This window comes from Syngnathus floridae, chromosome 3, assembly GCF_059516105.1.
Source record: "Syngnathus floridae isolate MCC-2025c chromosome 3, RoL_Sflo_1.0, whole genome shotgun sequence".
In the NCBI taxonomy this organism is placed as follows: Eukaryota; Metazoa; Chordata; class Actinopteri; order Syngnathiformes; family Syngnathidae; genus Syngnathus; species Syngnathus floridae.
Window position 1 is genome coordinate 22,319,723 of NC_142415.1, and position 21,170 is coordinate 22,340,892.

The following is a 21,170-nucleotide window of genomic DNA, read 5'->3' on the forward strand; positions in this document are numbered from 1 at the left end:
GAGCAGAGCGAAGAGATACAGAAAAATAGATAGGGTGAACCGCTTCATCGGAACGAAGACGTGAATTGAGGAGCTTCATTTAAACAGGAGTTGTACTTTAACGCCGTTTAGAAACCTTTTTAGTGCGGCTTCTATTTCTTTGCTCTCCGCCACCATCACTCAATTCAAAGATCCAAAACGTGTGCATGACCATCACAGCAACAGAAGCTGCTCTACAGCTCACAGCCTCTCGCTAATAAGAAGTCTTTAGACACGCCGTGTTCCCGCATTGGAACCAGAACTGCTGCCATGTTGCATAACTTTCATTTTGTACAAGTCAATAGAAAAGCACGCCTCAAGCAGAACAGATGCAGCACTTTGCAGAACATGACATTATGTTCCGGAAAATGGAGGAATGTCATGGGCATCAGAGAGGGGGAGAGGAAGTTGTAAAATGGACTGCTGTTTTTTTTATTTTTACTTTTAAAAACACATCGGAGGCATGGAAGTAGTTTGTTGTTTTTTTTCCCCCCCCTCGGGTTCAGACTAAGGCCAGGTACACACAATAAGACAATTGTAACGCTTTAACGCAAAGTGTGGAAATGTTGAAATAAATTACCGGAAAAATGTTTTTTGAAAGAAATTTAAGAAACAGACATGCAATTACCTTCACATGGTGTTTTTTTACACCTCTAAAAATAGTAAAATCCTTACTAATTAGAAATTAAATTCAAATCTATCATAACTTTTAGCCACACCATTTGACGATGGAAAACAAAAGTGGCTCCCTCGGGGGTCCTTTTTTTTTTTTTTTTTATTATGACAACATTTAATCCGAATGTATGCGGCTCAGCTGGAGCCCTGGAGGGTCAAGGACAACGTGGGATTTGCAGCCCAGGGAGGGCACACAGCTGTAAACAGAGACACGGCTTACCTGTCAATCTGGCGCCCGTCACTGCAGGAGCAAACTCTGCTCGGAAATATCCGCAGTTAGCAGTGTGTATGAGTGTGTGTGTGTGTAAATGTCTTCATCTTTGTGTCTGCATTCATGTGCCCAGGTGTGTGTCCTTATGTGTGTTTGTGTGCTGTCGTGTCTTTGTATCTGTTTTGTGAATGTGTTTGTGCGCAATCAGCGCGTGTGCCTTTTTATTTGCGCGTGAACGTTTAGCATCCAGAGTGCTTTTGACCTCCGGGGCGAGCCAATCTGCAGTCCCTGGGCCGGCGTGTTGAGTGGCGTCGGCCTCTTCGTTCTCCTCCATCACGGTGGGCCCGTTAGCGCTAATGAGAAGCGACGTATTGTCCTTCCGTCGCTTCATTCGGCCGCCATGATGGCGCCCAAATTGCTTTCTGAGGCGTTCAGGGATGAAGAACAAAATAAGATGTCAAAAGAGCGCGTTAGAGGCGGCACGGATTCGAAGTATACAGCGGGAACAAAAGACGCGCGAGCTAGCATGAAAGTCCATATTCAATATGAACGGAAGACATTTCACAGAGTGGTAAATGAAAGCTGCATTATCTTAAAGTACGCCGAGGCTTTTATAGTGTTAGCTGCTTTTTCTAAGCTCATCATTTAATTTCTGCAAATGTAGGCCATTTGTAGACTAACGCACACGTCCCCACAGGCCCACAAAGAAAGACTAATTAAAGCTAAGATACTCTACACGCTACACTTTCCTGTATCTTATTTGCAATTGTCTACTATGCTTTGTCTACCACTGAGCCAGTGATGTCGAGTCGTAATCAAAAAGAGCAGGGCTGCAAATTAGATAGGTGCTCTTTTCTGTTTTGCTATTTGTAAGAAAGGTTCGTTCAAATATATGCCTCCGTGTGCCTCGCTACTGAAATGATAAATGTCACCAGTGATGTTTGGTTGTGGGGTCTGGAAGTGGTTGTGAAGAAAATGGGTGTGTGTGGTGGGTTGTTTTGTGCAAATATCATGCCAGAGGTGCTTTTCCCAGTCTGGCCATCCACAATCAGGAAAACCATAGCTAGATATATATAAAAACTAGATGGTTTACGAGCGCTCTGAGCCAATCTGAAGCAATGTCGCCACAAGGCAGCCATTTTGAGACAGAGCTGGTGCCGATCACTCATAAAATTACACTCAATGAAGGACGGGCTATAAAAGAACTCTAGATTGCGCAACACAACTGATTTTCAAGTGGCTTTATTTTGTAAACCTTATTGAATTTCCCAAAAAAATGCGTTCAGTTTGACTCATAGACACGTTACAGCACAGCACACCAGAGCACTCCCCTGTACCAAGATGGCCGACCAGATAGCCTTAAGCCATTTAACCTGTAATTCCTTCTTCAAAATCGCTCCTGTTCCACCCCTCTGCCCACCTCCACTCAAGCTGACGACAACTAACACTGATGATCGGAAATGACATTTTTCAAGAACACATATTAACATGACAATTTTGTCATGCATCAAATGAGGAACTACCTGGTCATTTTATGGCCCCCAGCAGCACTAACGGACAATTATAGCCCTCCTTCCAACATTGAAGTTGCCCACCCCTGCTTTCCTGTGTGTCGGTGGTTTCATTCAGTGATTGTCCAAACACTTTTGTTCATTTTGTGTATTTTTAGAGCACACACACACTCACACAGGCACATGACAAATAGTTTGAGCGAGCTGCCTGAAGCGCTAACTTTTAAACAAATATATCAAATGTGGACACATTCTTTGGCCATTCCGCTGTGGGGAGGATTAGCGGGGGGAAATGGTGATGGAATTTAATACTGCCATTAATAAAAAAGAAAGTTTGTGGTAATGAAGCCGCCTCAACAAACTTTTGAAGTCCTCCACAGAAGTAAAACAATACGCGGCGGCGGTTTGGATGATTTAGTGTCACTACCAATCAGAGTGAAAGCGCAGATCCATATAATAGATCTCCTCGTTATTACCACCGGGAGATACAGTCGGCGGCGGCGGCGGCAACGACGGAGCTTCCAGCTGCGGCGCCAAAAAAAGCGCCTCATCACATCGCCGCCATTGCTCAATTGCATGTTTATCATCCATGACATTGGCAGAATGTTTCTTCCTGGGATTGGGCCTCATAAAAGGACCCATTTGCTAAAAGTTGAGCTGGGATTTTAGTCCATTAGCCAAATTACCAGAGATGAGACCCCCCCCACACACACACACCCCACCCACCCTACTCAAATTCGACATCTTCAATCTGCTACACAGTGTGAGAACTGAGAGACGGGAAATGCCAAGTTGGAAGAGAAAGCCGGAAGACAGCCAGCTATTTTTTTTCTTTTTTTTTTTAAATATTTCTATTGTGTTGTTAGCATAGATAACTAGCAAGAGGGGTGATTACATTTATCGATACTTGTAGCACACTTCAAGCGGGTTTAAGCGCAGCACGGTTGTCTCTGGTGTGACAGCAGCCTTTGGCGATGAAGAAGTTGATGAGTTTGAGCCGGCGAATGAATCTCACGACCTTCGGGGAAATAACATGGGTGCAGATAATGTCACCGTGCTTCATAAAAGCCAAAGCAAGCACCGCCTGGTGCTTAATTGTCACGGCACAACTGAGAATGAGGAGAAGGCAAATATCATCATGATGATAATGACAGTCAGGGGCGGAGGTAGACATTTTTTAGTCGGGTGAGAATTTTACGAAGAAGTATTAATGGGCTCATCAGGGTTCTGCAATCTTCCAGCATACCTGTAACCCTATAAGCGGGCTAGAGAATGGCCGGATGGACTCTGAGTTGTGCCAAATGACAACTCATTCATTTAGCAGCACAATGACTCCATTTTCTCTGTTTTGAGCACGGCAGGAGGACGTTGCCTCTGACCCTTCATTTAAATAAGTTCATACACTGGCCTATTTGCCGAGACATACGGCGGATGTTTGAAGAGAGGGCTTCGCTATCTGCTCCATACAGTCGTCTCCGGGGAGAATTTGATTCCCTTTCATGTGTCATTCTCCAGGTGTCACTCTCCACCCCGCGTTATCATCGGCGGCGGCGCCGCCACTGTGACAGCTTCAAGCCCCTTCCTCCAGGAAAAATAAAAGCCAAACTCCAAAGCTGGGCTGAAAGCGTTTCCCAGGCAGACGTGAGTGACGTGTGCTTTATGTGCAGGCGCCGATTGACGCCCCATTGTAGCGTTTAATAAAAGGCCAAGTGTTAATTTGCTGTTATCCGTGGCTTACACTTGGATTCGTTTTTTGAGGTGGTGTTAATGCTGATTGTAAATACCTGTCAGCGTAGTGTGACACCCCAGAGGTCCAATATAAACACAGGCACGGCTTGTCGCTAAGAGTTAATCATACGAAATGGCGGCCAAAACCACAATTCTACCTCTATGATTTCTGTGCAGTCTCAATAGCTAGTATAGTTTACAATGTAATAGTAGAAAATGGATATATTAAAACTCTCAAAAGGGACACACTAGCATAGATTCAAATGTAACGCAATGTCCAACTAATATTACTCAACAACATACAATACAAATACGATACACTTATTGAGCACAGTGTAATGTTAAATTCATAAGTTCGCGCGTGAGCGATTAGCCTCAACATGGTATATGCTCAGTTGCAAATAATCAATTTAGTTGTTTTATTTTAATAGAAAGATAATAATGTGCCCCGTGACACTAAAAGAGCTAAGACAAATAAGATCCACCATTTCTTTTGCCACGCTCCCTCGATTGGCGGTATTATAATAAATGTGTGGCTGATTACTGCCACCTACAGGACTGGAGTTGAACACCACTTTTCAAGTCCTCATCCACCCAACGTCACAGCAACACACACACACACACAAGTTGGCATTGTTCAATAGTAACCTCAAATTCGTCATTGTCTAATCTTTCAGCTGCTCGCCGCGTAGCAACGACCGTTCGCACAAAGCATCCCTTAAAGTTAGATTAGCAAATGTTCATCCCAAAGAAGCGCTATCTGCACCAACTCGCGAGTAATGCTGACTTCAAAGACGTTGCGTGTAAACAGAAGAAGGCAGCGGGATAAAGCTGGCCCGCTTCAAGTCATTATGACAGAATACAATGCTGTTAGCGCTTTGAGCTTCCCCGGCTCGTTGGTATGTAACGAGGGCTTCAGGTGATACACCAAAGAATGGGCGGAGGAGGATTTCCATAAATTTGGTTGGGATTTTGTTTGTCGGGATCGAATGAAGAATGTAAAGGAAGAGATTATGACAATCTTTGAGAGGGGGAAGGGGGAAGGGGGGGGGGGGTTCTTACTTCTATTTCTCTTCTCCCGCAAAAGGAGACCTATAAGACGACAATGAGTTTTTGGAAAAAGTGCGAGATGCTTAAAAATAAGACAAAGGAATCGTTAAAGTCATATGAGATGATGCAATTTGAGCATGATGAGATTTCTTGCTGCAGCCAAAGGATAAGATTCAGTCCAACGGATGTGTGTGGTTTTTCACGGCTAGCCGCTAACGACCGGCTGCGCTGTCTCATCGCCTCAAACGTCAAATAAGAGCCGGAGACAGAAGACAAATCAAAAGGTGGAATTGTTGTAAGGTTTTTCCAGGCGGCGCCCAACCCAGAGACGTTGCTTCCACTTTTCTTCTTCCTTCTCCGCCTGTGTGCACCATGTCATCTTTAATCACCGTCACTGACGTGTGGGAGCTTTTTCATTCTTAGCTCACGCTTCTTGATACACTCATCCCATTGCCTTGACACATGCGTATGCTTTTATTCTCTACATCATAAAGCAATCAGATCTACTGGTGTTCAAACTATTTTTTGCTTGAGACAATTCATAATTAGGGAAAAAAACAGTAACTGTAATTATCTCAGTTCGTTGATGCTATTCAGAAAAATCCGACACCGGTCAGTGCCTCGTACGTTCGTCATTGTAATTAGTACGTCACAAATGAATGCAATCGCTCGTCTCATTGGTTATTCATGATAAGTGCCACCTTGCGAGATAGAAATCGATACTGGATCCAATCCAGGGAAGATTCTGAAAAACGATGCAGACACGATTGCACACAACATCCGAATATCAAAGCGACGATTTCATTGTTTTTAACCGTAACTACAACCCGGTAGACACAAGTAACATGGCGAGAACTAAAACACGTTTAAAAATAGCCTGTGGTCGTTGGGGCTGACGGGCAGTCACCAATATGATTACCACCCGAGTGTCAATACCAAAAGGGGGAGACGCGAGGAAGAGTCCCCACCGAGGTGGAAAATGAACATCTTTGACCTCATCAAGTCCGCGGAAGCGTCTCAGCTCACTAATTAAGATTGAGCAGAGGAAGCGAAGGCGGCCATCTTCTTGGAAATTAATCAAGCGCACTTCACTTCACGCCGCTGCTCTTTTGCATTTATCCATGAGCTCGGTCAAGGCAGAAAAAGGAAGAGGGCAACACAATACAGTGAACTTTTGTTATTCACGGGGATTGCTCTCGAAATGAATGACAAAAAAATTAAACCAAATAAATGATCATTTTATTTCTCGCTAACAACCCAGATTAAATTTACGATTCCCTAACAAACAAAATTCATTTCATCTTTGTTACTATTTTATAGTGAACTGGGCTTTGGCGCCCTCTTGTGGCACCTTAGGGCATTGAGAGAGAAAAAAAAACAGTTGCAAGATTCTCAAGTCGGTCAATTTGCAAATGGTGAATGGGTAAGGCTTTCTTCTCGACAATAATGCTCACAAGTGTCACATCTGATTGCAAGTATGATCTTTTCTACAACACACTCATTATTCCCAATTAAACATTCCGGCATCCATCTTAAACGTTTGGTGAGCGTACTGGCGTTATTGGTGCCCATTAATACTGCATATAGCCAGCCCATGAGAGAGCAATTTAATCCGGCAGCGGCAGCGGCGGCGATGTTTAAATATTCCACAGCCAATTTGCGTGGCCCATTTTGATTTACAACGTAGTGAAACGCAGGCGAACATACTCGCGCCGCCTCTCTGGGTTGTGCAATTAACTGGACAAATAGCTTGTCATCTCGGGCCAGCTCAAACCTCGCAACGCCGTTGTCACCTGAGCATAGGACTGGCCAATATGGCCTGAAAAAAAAAAGTTTTTTTCTTCAAAAAAAACAAATGTTTGTAAACATTATCGTCACAAAGGTAACATCTATTGTGGGCCATGGCTTGTCACCGTGGGATAGGGGGGAACGAAATTTCCGTTTCTTTGTGTGTCTTTGGCATGTGGAGAAATTGACAGTAAAGCTGACTTTGACTTTGACTTTTGACTTTGAACATTTGAAATCAGTTCAGAATTGAAATTAGCGTATTTAAAATAAAGTGGGGGTGTTTTTCCCCTTGCTGTATTTAGTTCATTATACTAAACAAAAACAAAAAATTCTCCAGTAAATTATTTTCTCTGGATATTCAAAAGAAATATACATTTTGCTTGGCCTCTTGATATCGTTAAATCCTCTCACACTACCAGTTACTTAGTGAGAATTAGTCACTCGTGGCTTTTTTTAAAATAGTAATACTCACAAGAGTAGACATAATATTATTAAGGTCCTTTTGCAGTGATGACACATTTTGAATGACAGAAGCGTCCCTAAAAACACTTTTTGTCTGGCCAAATCGAGTTGATCAAAAAAAGAAGAAAAAAAAAAAAGAGAGATGCTCAACGTCAGCGGGGTACGACGATAATTCCCGACTGCTCTAAGAGATGCCATCAGGCGTGCCACGGGAAATGACCCAATTGAAAAAATAAGCGCTCAGCCACTTACTGGCAAAAGGTATAATCAACCTGATGCCAGTCATACAAGAGAATAATAGCTTGGGGTTCAACTAAAGCGGCATTTGTCTATCTGTCATGTTGTATGAGTTGGAAAACACAAATCGCGCAGGACCAGGGTCGGCCTTAATGGGGGAGAAACATGGCTCGGCCGGCCGGCGGGAGAAACCTTGAGGAAGGTGTCCTCCCTTCAATGCTGGAATGAGAAATAGGGAATATCAGAGGCTGGCGAAAAATTACAGCTCCGGTGTCAGAGTCGGATGACAGCCAGTAACTGCAAAGCGCCCAAGGCGGCCGCCGCTCGGTTCCCTTACCTTCGCCTCCGTGAAGGTCAGTCCGGCGACTGGCCTCCGAGCGTGGCCGCGGCCATGTTTACCTCTCTTTTTGGAAAGCCAATTACGTGGCCGAGGCGCACTGCCAATCAAAGACGCCAGCGCTGGTGGCGTTTGTGCCACTCACTTCGGTACCAGAGGTTACCAGGTGCCTTCTTTTTAATGGCCAATTTGCTCCATGAATGTTCCACAATTCCGAGCATACACGACAACTTACGCACATTTTACACAAACAACTTGGAGTAAAAATTGTTGTGGGACGGCGCGGCGGTGGAGCGGGGAGCAACGTTGCATTCAATAGTTCCATTTCAAAATGTTGTTTCTTATCTAGTACTTTGTAGTGTCATGAGGTGTTGAATGTTTGTTTTTTTATTGGCTGTACACTTTAATCATCAAAATTGTTGAGATATGAAATTGATTGATTAGAAAAATATTTTGGGGTTTAATCATTGACATAAAAAATGATTTATTAAAACAATTTGATAAAAAACATATATATATTTTACTGGCTGTACAAGTAAAAAAGATGACACCCTATTTATCAGCGAGAAAAAAGGCGAGTAGCTCCTTAATGGAAAACAAATTAGTCCTGAATGTTCGCAAACAAATTATTGAAGAATAATTAGTAGTTTATGAAAAGACGGAAATAAGGTGACATGATTTTAGGACGTCAAAGATTACGAAAAGACCTTCCTTGGCTTCCATAGCGGAATATTTTTGAAGTGCAGCCGTATTTTACAGCTTGGGGGCATTAGCCAGCGCATACTAAATGGAGTTTGTTGACTATTATATTGTGCTGAATGCGGGGTGATTATAAACCTGTCTTCACTTATGTGAAAAATAGTGAGCAGCCGGCGCTAATGCCGGCTGATTTTTATTCCGGAACCCCTCGAGGGCACGCCGGGTGATTTACGTGGGCTCATCGACGGCGCGTGTGATCATACAAGTATTTTGCCGTTGATGATGACAAACGAGCGCTCGCTGTCCTCGCCGCTTACTTTGGCTTTTAGCTGACACCTAATGGCCTCGCCGTGACAGCCCTAAAAGACGATCATGGAAGAAGAATGTCCAGTCGTCTGGGGTGTCACCTAAAGGCCGGGAGTTGGATATATACGAGACAAATATCCCCCTTGGCTGTCCTTGTTGCGCTCATCCATCCGCAGGGTGCCAGACAAACAGTGAACGGCTGCCTATGATTTTTCATGTTGTTATTGAAGCCATTTTTTTTCCCAAAATGCGATAAACAAAACAAAAAGTTGTGTGCAGAACACGTGTGAACGTCACAGAAGTCGGCCATTTCGGTTTGACGTCGCCATTCTGGTGCCAATTCCAGGAATTCACGCTAAAGGCCGGACAGTCCCGGCGGGTGTTGTCGGTGCAAACCGCTCTTGCTCTACCTGCTCAAATCGAGGTCTCCCCCCCCCCCGCACAGTTGATCGTTTCCATCTGCTGCTCGGGCGTCCGCTGATAAAAAGATACCGGACTATGTGCGCCAGGAAAAAAAAGCTGGACATCATGAAATGCTCCGCTTTGGGTTTGCCTGCCCGCCCGCCCTGTACTTTGGCAGCGACTCCAAGGCGGCTAACGAGGCGGGAGGCTAAGCGGGGACGGTCGGTGTCCATTCTTCACGCCGGCGTGCTTTATCCTCCTGCAGGTGCTCTTCAAGGCCTTAAAATAAACCGCAGTGAGGCGGTCTGGTAAATAATTAGAGCTGCGGCGCAGTGCTCAGGCTGGTTCGCCACTTAAATAGCGCTAGCCTCTCCCCCCCCCCCGGGGGCTGCTGGGTGTCTCATCCATGCTCATGAAGCATTACGGGTAGAGGAAATGGTGGCGGTGAGCCATCTGCTTTTACCACTTGCCACGTCTGCTCGTGTGCCAAAGGCACTTCTTCAGGTGACGGCTCCAACCGACGTCATTATTTTCCCACATGTTTAGCGACTAGCGCGCTCTTAAATATTCATCCAATAATCGCCGGGGTCTCTGCGTCGTGGCGGTGCAGCTTCGGAGAGTGGGGTGAGGAAGAAGCCACACTTCAGTCTCATCACATTAGCTACGTATGATGATATAAATTAGGGATAAGACAAAATGGCTGCTTTGAAGCAAAACGGCTGACTTCCTTTTCAATTTCAGGCATGGGTCCCCGACACTTTATGTATATTTATATCCTGGGGGGGAAGGAAAACAAAAAACATATATATTTTATAAACCCCAAAAATTCTTCAGAAAATGCTGATAAAAAGTTGTTTTTCAGGGGTGGCAAATATGTCAAAAATATTCCCGGGAAAATCGGAAAATAAATCTGGTCAGGGAAAGCAGGGATCCAAGCATATTTACTTTGTAGCCAATCCAAAGCCATTTTGTACTCAAAAGTACAAATGTATTGACTCAAGGTAGAGCAGTCAATAAAAGAACCAATTGAGTAACAAAAACATCAGTACAGTGCCCGAGTATTTGTTCTTTCTTGCAAGCATTTGCCAGACTTTGGTGCAGACGGCTGAAGAAAAGGCTTTTCCAGGAGCGCTGGTGTGTTTTCATTTTAACGTGGCAGACAGGCCACGGTGTCCTTGACACCGAGGAGATGGATGCAGCGCCGGTCAAAGGAAAGTCATTTATTTCCTTTGACCCGCTCGGTCAAGTGGATTGAAGCTGAGCCTTTTGATTTGCCTCCTACCCCCCTCGCAGAGTCCACGCCGTCACCGCAATTACTGCAAACAGAGAGGGTGATGGCTCTAAGATTTTGTCCCGATAGAGGAGTCAGGACTCTCTCTCCCCTGTTGACACCATTAAGCTATCAGTGAGAGTGGCGCAGGGGGGGAGGAGGGGCGAGAGGGGCTCCCCACCACTCAGGGGCTGTCAGTCAACGCTCACCGCTGCGTTCTTGTTTAAAAGGCGCGCAATTCCCGGCGGCCTCTTTGGGTCGGATCTCTCGGAGGCGCCACGGTCGCTGGGTGCCAGATTCGCTTACGATCTTATCGGGAAAGCCAAGTAGGCTCGGGGAGAAGAGGGTGGAAAAGCGCTTAAGGGTTATTTGTCACTTACCGCAAAAGCCGCAAGGAAAAAAAAAAATCCAAACGCCAAAAGACCGACTTTTTTTTTTTTTATCAACAGACAGGAAGGTGCGTTCGGTGTAGTCACCGGTTGGACTCTAATCCGGATTCAACGTCAGGCGGCGCAGCTAAATCTCTCCACGGCGCGATTTATCAAACAATAACAGATGCTTTGCAGATCCATTTGTGGCGCAGAGAGATTAATATTGTGTTGTGACTCCAAGGTAGTGTCAACTGGGGGTATTGATATCAAACTTCCGCCCACATGCAAAAATGGAAACTCTCAGTTCTCAGAATTAAGCCTCGCTTCCATCCCGTCGATTTTTGAGAATAATTTGTTCATTATAAAACAATGATGTAATTTTTGCAAAATGATGGACATGCTTTTGCAAACATCAAAACCCAGAAAACAGGTGAGCCGCGACCGGTTGTGGCCTGATGCAACGTGATGTCATTTTCAGTCAACAGCAAGTGACAAATTGGCCGCCCCCCGAGAAGGATAAAAACAGGTGTCAAATTGTCAAAACTACTAAACAACAACAAAAATCTCAAGACGCTGCATCTCACATCTCGGACTCGTATTTGATACCATATTGACGATCGAAATCTTTCCACGGTATGACAAGTCAAATATTAGCAGATGTTTTGCAGACCCATTTTGTGTCGCTGAAAGGCCAACATTGTCTTGTGACTCCAGGGTTGGTGTCAACTGCACAATTTGATCCGCTGCATAAATTCATGAAGAGGTGTCATTGGCGATGTAACTCTCGCATTTGTTTCAAACGGCAAAATACTGGTCTCATTCCACCCGAGATGACAGTTGAGGCAGGAGAGACGGCGGTAAAACAACACCTTCTAGGACAGCTGTCGCGCAGTCTGCCGCCCACCTCGGCCTTTCAGCCGCAGAACGGCACTCGTCAGCGTCACGCCGACCGAACGCCTTGAAATGAGTCGCGCCAGCCACCAACATTTCAACTCGCAGAACAAAACGTGGGCACGTTTCCAAACAAAATGTTGAAACCAAATGCGCGGTCTTATTGTCCGTTTTTGTTACAGTCAAAGACAATAACATCGATGACATCACAAAGTTGGCTGTCACTTGAAGTGAAATCAAAAGTCAAATCCTCAAACAAAAAGATACAAGTTGAAAGTCTTCTCAAAAAGTTACATTGAAACCAAATGGTTTGTAAAAACAAAATGACTTCTCAAAAAGTCATTTTGTGAATAAATGGCCGACCGACACTTGGAGTGAAAACAAAAGTAAAATCCTCTCAAAAAGTTACAATCAAACAAAATGGCCGCCCCACTCCCTGACAATACGCTTGGCTGTCTTTTTGCTTCAGTTCAACTTCAGAAACAATTTTCAACCCGATTACTTAGTTAGTCGGTATTCACAAACACGCTAACGACGCTAAGCACATGCGACACCTGTCTTTGCTCTGTGGCAGGAGACGAGCGGAATCTAGCGCCCGCCGCCAGCATTTTAATTAGCATCGTCGCTAAATCGATGGCGGCTGATGAAGAAGACAAGGAGGCGGTGACAAGGAGATGGGAATTGTTGGGGCGAGTGGGCAGACACACACACACACACACAAACACACGTAAATAAAATGCAACCAAACTAGCGAAGCTGAATTTGATTTAGTGTGAACTGAGACTAATTAACGCTTCAACGCCCTCCCGTTGATAATGGCGGCGTTGAGCGGGGAAAGGAGAGCGGGGGGAAAAAAGAGGCAATTTCCACCCCATTTCTCATTTGATTCTCAATCCAATTTTCTTTAAAAGAAGCACTTAACCACAACAAATTTGTGCTCCCCTGAAAAATAAATACAACTCAAAACAAACAATAAGCAGGCATTAGTGTGACGGCAAAGTATAAAAAGCTCACTTTTGCGAGTGTGTGTGTGTGTAGTGCTGCTATCGTTAAATATAGATTATTTGTTCTGGCAATCCAATTAATGCTTTCTGATTTAAGATTAAAACATAATTAGGCCTGATTACTCGGCGGAGATAATTTAACAGAATTAAACTCATTGTCCCGACATTTTCATTTCCACCAATTGCCGGAAATCACTTACTTCCTACACGATGATGAGGAGGCTTAATGCCTTTTCATAAATACATAAATGCATGAAATACTTGTTTTCATCAAATTCACACAACCGTAATCCATTTGATTTAGCGCGAAGGCAAATACTTGATGAAGGATGACTTGAATGTCGCTAATGTGCAACTGATGTTGAGCCGACGGGAATGATACAAGTCTCATCTTGACGAATGAAGCGGAATGAAAGCAAGCGGATTGAGAGGAAATACTTGACGCTTTTCCACTTTCGAGGCCAAGTTAGCTAAAGCGGGACACGTAGAGATTATCGGCCTTGGTTCGAGCATTTCTCCTCAGCCATTATCGAAAGATGTTGATAAAACACCTGGGAACTCACCTGGTCAGGTGACCTACGTGTCATTTTCAGTGGACAGCAGGTGGCAGTAGAGGGAGCGTCCTGATTTTTCTGCCAAATTCATCATGGGGAGCACGTTGCAAAAAACATTTTTACTCTTCGGAATCCTGTCTCATCAAAATCAATTAAGACCGAGTATTTTTAGTAAATGGTTCGCCAGAGAGACCCGCAGCCGGCGGCCTTCAAGCGGTCGTCCCGCCTCAGCCGCCGACTCTTAATTAGACGAGGTTAACGAAAAGAGCGCGACTCTTGCCGCCGCCTTGTCACAGCAGCTGGAAGGATGTTTTCCTAACAGCCGCCTCCTTCCGTGATTAATGCTCGCGTGTCAAGGGCCGTTTTTTTCTTCCTTTTCTGCTTTTTTTTGTCAGGCCTGACATGTCTGCAAAGTTCAGGTACGTTCCCGGGCAAAGTGGCACTTCCCATTCAAATGAGCACATTAGACTTGCAAATGCGGTTTGAGTGGTTTAGAAGTTCTGGTCGGATGTCTTATTAAGAGGAGTTTAAAAATATCCAAGCGGGATGGGGACCAAGTAAAAAGGTGGACGCAGTGAAATAAAACAGAGGCTAAATAGACGGGATGTCAAGTCCAATCGTCTTCCATGAAAACCTTAAGAGCTTTTTTCCCCAAAATGGACTCTGTCATGTGGTCACAATTCATTCCCACAACAGAGTGGGCACCCGGGGCAGGGTGGGGGGGCTATTTTACTGTTCATCATACTGGTATTTTTTTTTTTTTGCCTCTCCTCTCTCTCTTTCGCTCTCCCTCGACATGCCAAATATTTCTCGCTGTTGAGGATTTTCATTTGCATGCTAATGAAGGTGAAGGGCGGAAGCCACTAATTATACTCCAGTAAAGGCCTGCCTAATGGTCCACTAAAGACGTAGCATGGCTGAGCCCATAATTCCATTATGCAAATGCTCAGTCAGAAGTATGAGGAAAAAAATAAATAAAAAAAAGCCACAGTCACCGCTGACGCTGTCACACTTGTTAGACTTGGAAAACATCCCGCTCAGTGGTAAACATTTTATATTAGCCTACAAGGGTTTATTTTCCTAAGATTAGCAAAGATGATATTATTTTTGGAGGTTTTGCCCTGGAATGGGAAAAAAAAATAACAGTAGTGGTAGGTGGATCTGTTTAAATATCGATACCAACGCTAGTATTGACATTCTAAGTAGATTGATAGGTGGCCGCCTTTGTTCTATTTAAAATAGATTATTTTGGGACCGTGCTTTTGCAAAACATTATTGTAAAAATGTTATTTATTTATTTATTTGTTTATTTAGTTATTTAGTTATTTAGTTATTTATCCATTTATTTCATTTTTATTCTTATCTATCAATTCAGGCGTATTCAGGTACATATTTCTTTTGTACCTTTTTTACCTCTCGTTTTTAAATTAAATAAATTATAACTGATTCAATGCCAATGCTCAGCATTGATGTCTTTATTTTTTTTATTTTTCTAATTATGAATGCACGATTTTATTCCAAATCCTGACTGATCGTTCCAAAACATTTGCTCTCAGTCTCTTATTAAGTTTGTGCAGGGCCCATCTCTCATGACTTTTTAATCAATGAATATGAATAAATCATCAAATTGTTAATTTGAAATTGCTTGTATAGCTTTTGGGATCAATTTAGCCACCAGGGCTTGACTCTGATCCATTCCTCAAAGCACGCAGCACTGAACAATGAAGATGACATTCCTAATGGATTCCTTCATAATAAATCAATCCATTCCGGTGACTGCCTAAAAGACGAGTTCTTCGCGGAAACGTTTTGGTGACTGGATGTCTTCTTAGAGATGCAATGATTTCTGATTTAATGACCTCCGGTAACTTTTTGCTCTGCTGCACACCATTTTAGGTGGCTCCGTTCGTCATCAATCGACGATTTAAGGAAGGCGGGCTATATAATCTCTAGAAAGTCCCGCCAAAAAGAAAATCATTTTTACTTTTATTTTTCTGCCAACCTGTACGTTATGCACAAACAAAACTTGACTGACTCCAATGAAGCGTTGGAGTCATTTGAGTGTGTGGCAATACATTAGGAAACCTCCTCCCAGGTTGACTCGGGGCAATTTTGTGACCGGATTATTTCGTTTTGTGGTTTGCTTGATTTTTATTCTACAAATTGTGATGACTAACTGGCCAGAGGAGCGATCCCATTGATCATGACAGGAATTTAAACTGAGGATTTTTTTTTCAGACAGTTTAATTCTGTTATCATGAAAAACTGACTGCAATAAATGCATTCAAAATAAACCCAGAAAGTTAATGTAAGAAATAAAGTGACAAAGATGAAAACAAAACAAAACAAAAATGTTTGCATATCATCTTTCAAACGCATGCACAATTGGCTGGAGGCAGGATGACATTCATTATAGGACGAGCCGTGTACGTGCTTGGGACCAAAGATGCTGTGGACTTTTTGGATTATTTTGTTCATTTGTATTCTGCACAGTGGTGCTTATTATTAGTGAATGCTGAGAGGAACAATAACATATATCGTAAAAAAAAAAAAGAAGTTACTCGTAGCAACAAGAGGGATTGCGCAATGATGACGCAGACAGTACATGCGACTAACCGAGCCCGTCTGTTGGATGAAGTTTTGTATTTCTTCTTCTTATGGAAGGTAGCACTTATCGCCAAGAATTGCAAAGAGGAACAATTTGATTAATTAAAGAACAAACCATGCGCTTAAGTGCTCCACTAAGAGGTCAGTTGACGTCTGGCTGTTTCGAGTTGTTGTTAATTTTCTATTGTGCGTGCTGCTGCTGCTGCTGCTTTTTATGAATATCTGGATGGACAGATGAGCCATTATTTTAATCAGGACATGTAGAGTTTGTGTCACCATGCAAAGTGGCTTTGAGGATTATTTTTTGATTGTGTTGATTTCTATGGTGCAATCATGAATAACTGGCTAGATTAATTACGGGCTAAAATGCACACGCGCTTGTGGTTGTCGGTCTCCCAAGCAGACGGTGGACTTTCTTTCTTGATTATTTCTAAGGCTACTTTAACACGGCTACTTTTTTTCCTTCGTTATTTATATTTAGAAATAACAGTATGGGTGGGATTGGTATGGACAAATCGCCGAATATGCCAAGAAAAGCCACGCCTGGCCACGCTCGGTCGAACAATCTCAGCAAGGACTCACATAGAGCGGGAAAAAAAAAAAAAAACGACACGTGTTGCAATTACAGTCGGAATCAACAAGGGAGAGGAAGTCAAAAGTCTGAGGCCCGCCACATCTGCTTTGAAAGACAAAACAATAAAAATTTCTTTGCAGTCCATCTGGCCAATTAGACGACAACTCCTCAGTGGCTTCCACCTTCATTACTTCCCATGAACGGAATCATTTAAGCGTTAAAGGAGCTCCGAATGATCATAAAAGGCAAAAGAACACGAGAAGTTGCAGACTTTGCCGCTCAAATCTTCCACTTTGCCGTGGGAATGGGTTATGAATAAATAAGGTAAACACGGTGTCAAACATCGTCCCTCCGGGGTGCCTGACAAAGCAGCCTCTTGATGGAAATAAATGATCCCGATTCCACCGGCTTGAAATGTGCGGGAAAAGAAGAGGCCTGCAGCAAGAAAGTCATTTTGTTATCCGACTCACGTAATAAGACTCCTCGGGAATGCTCACGTGTCAACATGTCGTCTCCGATGTTGCCCGCTGTTATTATTGACACGCTAGCTAGTTCTCGTAGCCGTGACGCTATATGAATCTCATTCATGGGAAGTGTAATCGATCACACGATTTGTGAGTTTTTTGAAAAAACGATTCGGATAATAGATGGTTATTGTTGGTGCTGTGAGATTTTTCTCATGTCAAAATGTGCCTTGACAAATCAAGGTTGAGGAAACGCCGTTGTAAACAATTAGCGCGACCGGCCCTTGGACGACGACGTTTCTCTCCGACACGCCGTCTTTACACAGTTTATCCCCGCTGTTTTATGAATGCGCAATTACGCCTCGTTAATGTGTCATTTGCATAATTACAAAGAATGAGGACAGTGTTCATTCTGGGAATACAGGCGTTACCTTGATGTGCTAATGATTATTTTTAGGTGTTGTTTCTGTGATCGTGAAACAGATCGAGTAGATTTAGCTCAAGTTTCTACTTTGGCTCCTATTTCAAGTTGAAAGAATACCTGAGGCGGAGGCGTACTTTAACCCACCTTCACTAGGTTCTCCTCCAAGATAAATGGAAAGCCCAGATACAGATGACAGGTCTTTAGCTCAACTAGAAGATGCAATTAAGCAGCAAATGAGGCCAGCCGAGGTGGCCGTGACCGTTTGGCATTAGCAGCATCTAGAAGGGGAAGCGAGAGGGGGGGTTCAAAAGCAATCTGCAAGCGACCAATCAAATGCGTCATAGATTTAATGACATGGAGCATCCAGAATCAGAAAAGAACATTGGAGCTACTATGAAACATCAAGGAAGCCCCGCCGAGTCCCGACACTGCTTGCTACGGTGTGTCTTTAAAATGAGAGTACAAATAAAATCTCAAATTGGACTTTTTTATCTTGACCTCCCTAGCCCCAGTGAACCAGGGTGTCCCCCAAGGCTCCATGCTCGGTCCACTACTCCTTCCCGTCTCTGGTCACATATATATATGCGGAACTCAGGCAAGGCTGATGCAAGCACGGCTGCTAGCTTGCTTCTGAAGTTTGTAGACATTAGCGCAGCCAGTAGCTTTGGAGATTACCACTGAAACTAATGACGAGCGTCTGTGTGTTTAGGATTTTCAGGCAATCTGCAACATTAGCACAAAGTTTGCCTACACGTCGCCAGGGACGACGTGTAGCATTGTGTAGCTTGGAGACTTGTTCTCCCCTATAATCCATCATTATTAGAATAATCCCGTTACTCACACGCGCCATTACTCTCCGTTGCATCAGTGAAGGCTTTAACAGGCCACATTTGCACCTCGTCGGACAAAATGAACGACTGCTTTGATGGGAAAGCCCGTCCGGGCGCGGTTCACATTCAACGGCAAGTGTGGAGATTTATGGCGGTGGTCTTAAGGGGAGCTTTTGCATCCCTCCATTTGTTTTGCACATTACCGCCGCTCGTCTTAATGCGCCACCAGCGTCCCCTGGAGATGCCGGCGTATGGTGCTGTTCTCCGGTTCACGCTTCATTTCGTTCCCCCACCACACTCCAGTCGTCCTCCTCTGGAGATCCAACCTGACACAAAGACCTCAGCGCCTCTCCTGAGGAGCTATTAATACACAGAGAGAGGAAAAAGAGTCTAACGTTCACCTACACAACCAACATGTTTGTTTTCAGGCAAGTCAAGGTAGTTTTTGTCTTTCCCAACCGTGCTTCGGAAATTTCAATTATTTTATGTGCAGAAAATGAGCAGGCGAGTCAAGACAGTTTTCAAAGCGTGCTTTGCAAATTTCAATTATTTTATGTGCAGACAATAAACATAACAGCAGCCTTGCCATTATTGTTAAGTGTTTTCAATCTGTCTTCTTCGATTAAATTGCTACACGTGAATTTTACAGACAGATTCTTTTTAATGGGAACGTTCTTGGACGATACGTGTTTATGTTATAAAAGGTGGAAAAGTTAGACATGGAGGGATTAAAATAAGATCCTCATGTTTTAAAAAGCTAGATATGATACATTTATTCAGACACTTGAACTCAGTAAAACACAAAGTGTGGTGGGTTTATTGTTTATATATACATAATTGCTCGGCCTGCTAATGGCATAGATAAAGGATGCATTATTTGTTGTCGCGAAATAATCATTTCCCTGACCAATTATGATCATAATATCACTAAATGATCTCTATCACTGATGAGTACTCGGCAAGAAATAGGGGCTCCTTGGGGTATTTTGGTTCTCAAGACACCTGGGAAATGCTTGAAATTGTGAAGGGGAAAAAAAAAAGAAGCATAATTGTCTCCTGAATACATCTCTTAATTGGAACTTAACTGAATTATCATGAGGAGCATTATCCTTGGGTCTCATTTGCCGTGGTTTCTAATGTACATTCTCGACAACAGCACAGATAAGACAACCAGATTTAAACATCCTGGTCCTTCCTCCAGCTTCCATAACGTAAGGCCAATGGCACGCTGGGGCGATAAATCTTTATTGAAGCAATTATGGAGCAAATGTTATTTACGCCGCCTAATTAGGGCATCGTATCTCTTTCCTGGAGGGAGGGGGGGGAGGTGACTTAAAATGGATGCAAATGAATTTTTAGTTGACAAAATTTGTAAAACAGCAACAAAAGCATTTTGTCTTTCAGCATCACCTGGGAAGTCAGAAAAATGCTTAACATTTTTTTAAATGTCACGAGCTGTTTGACAACTAATTTTCCCCAGAGGGGACAATAAAGGTTTCAATCAATCAATCAATCAATCAATGCGTGTCAATCGACAGACTCCAAAATTGACCTCCGGATTGACGAGCGACCATTCTAGGGTGTGCCCAAGTTCCCACCTAAAATCAGCTGGGATGGATTGTTGCCCACGCGTGAGGATAAGTGTGTGTCAGTGAGTGTGTGTATGGTGAGTGACCGATAGACGGAAGAGGGATCTTGCGGCTGGGTTTAATGGCGGCTAGTAAATGTCAAGCACGCATACAGGACCGCATACGGCTTATTAAAAAGCTGTCACCACGCTAACAGGATGCACCTGACGTGATGAGGATTTATTACCCGCTGACAACACGGCTAAATGACACACACACACACACACTCACAAGGACTGGTGTCCACTATATTCTATGAATTGTTTCCCACTTAAATAAATGTCTTAAATACACATTGAGTAGCCAAACATGATTTTCCAAAAAGTATAATCTCGTCAACTTTTTGCCACAGATGGAAAAGGGAAAAAACTCATCTAGCATATTGAGTGTGTTTGAAATGAAGCGTCGGTGTCAGCTCTTTTCACGTGTGCGTTGATAGAATCCAATCTGCTCTACAAACTGCTCTTTATTTGAAGAAGGAATGATGAGAGAGGATTAAAAAAGTGAAAAATAAAAAGCAATATTGTCTGCTCTTTCCCGACTGGACAAGGTCAATTAGAGAAGTACGCGGTGTGCACATCAAAAGTGACACCGAAAGATTGACCGTGGTGATTATAGGCATGCAGATGCTTTAAATGTTATTAATAATGATTTATGGAATTCATTAAGGCGCTAAGATGGAATTTGCAGGTTCTAAACGCATGATATGATTCCCGGCGCACCGTCGTCAGCGTGATGATGATGGCAGGGAGCAAAGATGAATTAGGACATCATGTAAATGTCACATGTGAAACGATGGTGAGCGTGTTTGTCGTGGTGTAATGCACATCGTGCTCCTACTGGGCTCTCGCTTTCTCACAGCAAATACTCAAAGCCATTGTCAAACTTTACCCACAATAGGAAAACCACTGGAATTTCCTCAATTCCACCCAATTTTGTTGATCAGCGAAGCTGATGGAGGTGTGTGATGTTATGCGGCACATTCCATATATGACTGTTTTGGCTAGCTAGCTTACTTCTCATAACCGCAGTATGCAACACTTCATTAGTATTCATTATTAAATTTATTGGATTGTTTTAGAATTACCAATATGTGTGACATGTAGCTCTGTGAGTGATTGTTTTAGCA

At 43.4% G+C, this 21,170-nt stretch overlaps 1 long non-coding RNA gene across 2 annotated transcripts in view; it reads left to right on the forward strand.

Moving 5' to 3' along the window:
- The window catches only part of LOC148401152 (uncharacterized), a 67,686-nt gene that overhangs the window by 38,067 nt on the left and 8,449 nt on the right, over positions 1-21,170 (forward strand). For both annotated transcript variants that reach the window (XR_015857423.1, XR_015857424.1), the window contains one exon: positions 3,931-4,056. This is a non-coding gene — a long non-coding RNA (uncharacterized LOC148401152). The remainder of the gene's footprint in view (positions 1-3,930; positions 4,057-21,170) is intronic.